Source organism: Bos indicus, chromosome 3 (assembly GCF_029378745.1).
Source record: "Bos indicus isolate NIAB-ARS_2022 breed Sahiwal x Tharparkar chromosome 3, NIAB-ARS_B.indTharparkar_mat_pri_1.0, whole genome shotgun sequence".
Lineage (NCBI taxonomy): Eukaryota > Metazoa > Chordata > Mammalia > Artiodactyla > Bovidae > Bos > Bos indicus.
Genome location: NC_091762.1, coordinates 30,693,120 through 30,698,877, shown reverse-complemented (window position 1 = coordinate 30,698,877; position 5,758 = coordinate 30,693,120).

Below are 5,758 nucleotides of genomic sequence, written 5' to 3'. Positions count from 1 at the left end.
GATAGCATGGGGGTAAAAGGAACAGGTGAGGGTGATGGCAGAGCATCACAAAAATCTTCCCTGACCCACAACGAATCTCTGCATCACACGCAGTAAAGAAAGAACTTCCCTTCTAGCACTTACATATTCAGCATTTTCTCTTAGCCCAATTCGGTTTTGGTGAGCCTCTCTTTTCCAAGCATGACTCCTGGCTCCTCATCTGGCCTGGAGAATTCCATGGACTGTATAGTCCATGGGGTCACAAGGAGTCGGACACGACACAGCGACTTTAACTACACTTTGCTGAGAACAGGGCCTTTATTTGTTCCTTTCCTCTTTTTCCTCTCTGTGCCAGCAGCCCAAATGCCCTCTCTGCTATGGCCAGCCATAGTCCTCACTCAGGGTGGAAAGACTGGAACTTTCTGCTTTTGTTTAAGCACTTTTCAACATCAATCTAGGACATCCACTTAATTCAGAGGGTTAAAAAAAAAAAGGAAAGAATTGATAAGCAGATGAGGGAGGAGGAGATGTACCTGTGTCATAATGAAAAGCCAAGCTTCAATTATGATCCTTTAAAGAAAAATGCAAGACAGCATTCGTTGAACATTATTATATATCTTGTATTTCACATGTGTTATCTCATTGCGTTCAGTTGGCAATCCTATGAGATAGTTACTGTTATTTACAGGTGAGAAAACCACACAGAAAAGTTCAATAATTTGGTCAATAGTCCATAGCAAGTGACAGAGTCAGAATTTGAATGACGTCTCTCTGCCCATAATCTTAACCTTGTGGACCTAGATGTTGTTGTTTAGTCGGTAAGTCCTTTCCAACTCTTTGCGACCTCATGGACTGTAGCCCACCAGGCTCCTCTGTCCATGGGATTTTAATTCCTCAACTTGAACCCTTCTGCAACACAAAGCCACTGTTGCTTAAATGTCTACTGAAGGAGTTGATCCCATCAGGGTAAGACTTTGTTCAGTTCAGTTCAGTCACTCAGTCGTGTCCGACTCTTTGTGACCCCATGGACTGCAGCATGCCAGGCTTCCCTGTCCATCACCAACTCCCAGAGCTTACTCAAACTCATGTCCATCGAGTCGGTGATGCCATCCAACCATCTCATCTTCTGTCATCCCCTTCTCCTTCCGCCTTCAATCTTTTCCAGCATCAGGGTCTTTTCAAATGAGTCAGTTCTTCTTCACATCAGGTGGCCAAAGTATTGGAGTTTCAGCTTTAGCATCAGTCCTTCCAATGAATATTCAGGACTGATTTCCTTTAGGATGGATTGGTTGGATCTCCTTGCAGTCCAAAGGACTCTCGATAGTCTTCTCCAACACCACAGTTCAAAAGCATCAATCTTTTGGTGCTAAGCTTTCTTTATAGTCCAACTGTCACATCCACACATGACTATTGGAAAAACCATAGCTTTGACTGGATAGATCTTTGTGGGTAAAATACGTTGGTCATAACTTTTCTTCCAAGGAGCAAGTGTCTTTTAATTTCATGGCTTCAGTCACCATCTGCAGTGATTTGGAGCGCCCCCCCCCCCCCCAAAAAAAAAAGTCTGTCACTGTTTCCATTATTTCCCTTTCTATTTGTCATGAAGTGATGGGGCTGGATGCCACGATCTTAGTTTTCTGGATGTTGAGTTTTAAGCCAACTTTTTTGCTCTCCTCTTTTACTTTCATCAAGAAGCTCTTCAGTTCTTCTTCACTTTCTGCCATAAGGGTGGTGTCATCTGCATATCTGAGGTTATTGATATTTCTTCTAGAAATCTTGATTCCAGCTTGTGCTTCATCCAGTCCAGCATTTCTCATGATGTACTCTGCATAAATAAGCAAGGTGACAATATATAGCCTTGACGTACTCCTTTCCCAGTTTGGAACCAGTCGGTTGTACCATGTACAGTTCTAACAGTTGCTTCTTGACCTGCATACAGATTTCTCAGGAGGCAGGTCAAATGGTCTGGTATTCCCATCTCTTTCAGAATTTCCCACAGTTTGTTGTGATCCACACAGTCAAAGGCTTTGGTGTAGTCAATAAAGCAGAAGTTGTTGTTTTTCTGGAACTCTCTTGCCTTTTCAGTGATCCAACAGATGCTGGCAATTTGATCTCTGGTTCCTCTGCCTTTTCTCAATCCAGCTTGAACAGCTGGAAGTTAAGCATTCTTTGGCATTGCCTTTCTTTGGGATTGGAATGAAAACTGACCTTTTCCAGTCCTGTGGCTGAGTTTTCCAAATTTGCTGGCATATTGAGTGCAGCACTTTCACAGCATCATCTTTTAGGATTTGAAATAGCTCAACTGGAATTCCATCACCTCCACTAGCTTTGTAGTGATGCTTCCTAAGGCGCAATTGACTTTGCTTTGTTACTGGGGATTAAATTGTAAAGCCCTAATATTTTCAATGCTAAATAGCTCTCAGGTGGAAAGATTTTAGCCTGACAGACAAATTTCATTTTTAATTAATTCCATATCATAGAAGACAACCAGACCTTCTACATTGAGTTGATGGGACTTCAGACAAAAACAAAGAAATGTGAGTGACCTAAAAAAAAATTGACAATTTCTATTAGGCTTATTTGAAATAGGGGAATTCTCAGGTCTCCTTGGAGCCTCAGTGTAGTGCCCTGAAGAGTAGTAAAAATTCTGTTGCTTGAGTGTCTGGCATTGTCTAAGATTTGATAGGAAGGGAGCTAAGAAAGGGAAGAGAGTGGGGCGTCTGAAGTATGAGGGAGGAAGGGATGCTGAAAGGGAGGGAAGGAGAAATTAAGGGGAAGAGAGATTTTCTGGGTATTCTGCCTTGAGAATGATGCTTTTAGCTTTTGGTGAATTAATTAAGTTAGAGTCTCCTTTGGTTCAGTTGAGAAGGCAGTATGATAGGATGGAAAGATCGTGGATTCTTAAGGGAGGCATGTTTGGATTTCAAGTCCTGGTTTTCCCACTGCCTGCATAACTTCTGAGTCTCCTGAAATAGCTAATTTTTTTAGGATTGTTTTATAAATATATGAGAGGGTGAGAAATGGAATATTTCCTGCCATATGAGTAAACAAAGGATTTCACAGTCATCAGAGATTGCAACCCACCAAACTGAGCCCCTGAGTCTAAGGAAACTCAGAAAAGAAAATACCCGCCACCTATCAGCCATCAGTCTGCAGCCACTCCCTGCAGTCACTCCCTAGGGTAAGTGTGATGTCAAAATATAAGATACTGACCCCAGATAGCATATCAAAAGAATAATTTCAGTGAGCCCAGATTCTTACATCTTTCCATACAAAGAAAAGCACTAAATTCCTTAACTTGGATTGTCTGGTTTTCTTTACTTAACAATCATTTTTTGATATTCTGACTACCTGCTCTTCATTCCAAGACTTCTATAGAGCCCCTGGCTCCTCCTCTTGGCTCCTCAGAGCTGGTTTCTCAGGATTACTTGAGATGCTGCCTCCGGGCTTAAGTCCTAAAAATTCCCACTGAGTGAAACCTAATTCTCCACTTTTCAGTTCAGTTCAGTTCAGTCTTTCAGTCGTGTCCGACTCTTTGTGACCCCATGAATTGCAGCATACCAGGCCTCCCTGTCCATCATCAACTCCTGGCATTCACTCAAACTCAGGTCCATCGAGTCAGTGATGCCATCCAGCCATCTCATCCTCTGTCGTCCCCTATCCTCCTGCCCCCAATTCCTCCCAGCATCAGAGTCTTTTCCAATGAGTCAACACTTCGCATGATGTAGCTAAAGTATTGGAGTTTCAGCTTCAACATCAGTCCTTCCAGTGAACACCCAGGACTGATCTCCTTTAGAATGGACTGGTTGGATCTCCTTGTAGTCCAAGGGACTCTCAAGAGTCTTCTCCAACACCACAGTTCAAAAGCATCAATTCTTCGGTGCTCAGCTTTCTTCAAAGTCCAACTCTCACATCCATACATGACCACTGGAAAAACCATAGCCTTGACTAGACAGACCTTTGTGGACAAAGTAATGTCTCTGCTTTTTAATATGCTATCTAGGTTGGTCATAACTTTCCTTCCAAGGAGTAAGCGTCTTTTAATTTCATGGGTGCAATCACCATCTGCAGTGATTTTGGAACCCCCAAAAATAAAGTCAGCCACTGTTTCCACTGTTTCCCCATCTATTTCCCATGAAGTGATGGGACCAGATGCCATGATCTTCGTTTTCTGAATGTTGAGCTTTAAGTCAACTTTTTCACTCTCTTCTTTCACTTTCCTCAAGAGTCTTTTTAGTTCCTCTTCACTTTCTGCCATAAGGGTGGTGTCATCTGCATATCTGAGGTTATTGATATTTCTCCCAGCAATCTTGATTCCAGCTTGTGCTTCTTCCAGCCCAGTGTTTCTCATGATGTACTCTGCATATAAGTTATATAAGCAGGGTGACAATATACAGCCTTGATGTACTCCTTTCCTATTTGGAACCAGTCTGTTGTTCCATGTCCAGTTCTAACTGTTGCTTCCTGTCCTGCATATAGGTTTCTCAAGAGGCAGGTCAGGTGGTCTGGTATTCCCATCTCTTTCAGAACTTTCCACACTTTATTGTGATCCACACAGTCAAAGGCTTTGGCATAGTCAGTAAAGCAGAAATAGATGTTTTTCTGGAACTCTCTAGCTTTTTCCAGGATCCAGTGGATGTTGGCAATTTGATCTCTCATTCCTCTGTCTTTTCTAAAACCAGCTTGAACATCTGGAAGTTCATGGTTCACATATTCCTGAAGCCTGGCTTGGAGAATTTTGAGCATTACTTTACTAGCTTGTGAGATGAGTGCAATTGTGCGGTAGTTTGAGCATTCTTTGGCATTGCCTTTCTTTGGGATTGGAATGAAAACTGACTTTTTCCAGTCCTGTGGCCACTGCTGAGTTTTCCAAATTTGCTGGCATATTGAGTGCAGCACTTTCATAGCATCATCTTTCAGGATTTGAAATAGTTCAACTGGAATTCCATCACCTCCACTAGCTTTGTTCATAGTGATGCTTTCTAAGGCCCACTTGACTTCCCATTCAGGATGTCTGGCTCTAGGTGAGTGATCACACCATCATGATTATCTTGGTTGTGAAGATCTTTTTTAAACAGTTCTTCTGTGTATTCTTGCCACCTCTTCTTAATATCTTCTGCTTCTGTGAGGTTCATACCATTTCTGTCCTTTATCGAGCCCATCTTTGCCTGAAATGTTCCTTTGGTATCTCTAATTTTCTTGAAGAGATCGCTAGTCTTTCCCATTCTGTTGTTTTCCTCTATTTCTTTGCATTGATCACTGAGGAAGGCTTTCTTATCTCTCCTTGCTATTCTTTGGAACTCTGCATTCAGATGCTTATATCTTTCCTTTTCTCCTTTGCTTTTCTCCACTTTTAGGTTGTGAATATTTTTTAAGTCCACAAGAATATAAGTTTTTAAAATTCTTGGTGATAGTACGCATTAAATGAAGGCCCATTTATTCAAAGTCTTGAAAACTGCCATCTTGTAGTAATTTAAGAGGCCTCAGAATTAAACAATTTGCATAATTCACACCTTCTTTTGGAATATCAAATCTGTTATTGCTAAGAAATAATGGTTGAATTAAACTAGAATGACCTCAGATAATTTTAGTAGATGATAGTGGCCATCTGAAACAGGAACAACCTTAATGAATTTGCTGATCCACTGGGAAGAGAGAATGTTGGTGAAGTCACCAAATTGTCAGGATTTTTCATTTAGCTTTTCTAACATCATCTCGATCAGTTTTAGAGCAAAATATAATTATTTCCAACATAAGAATCACCAAGAATGTGCTATGT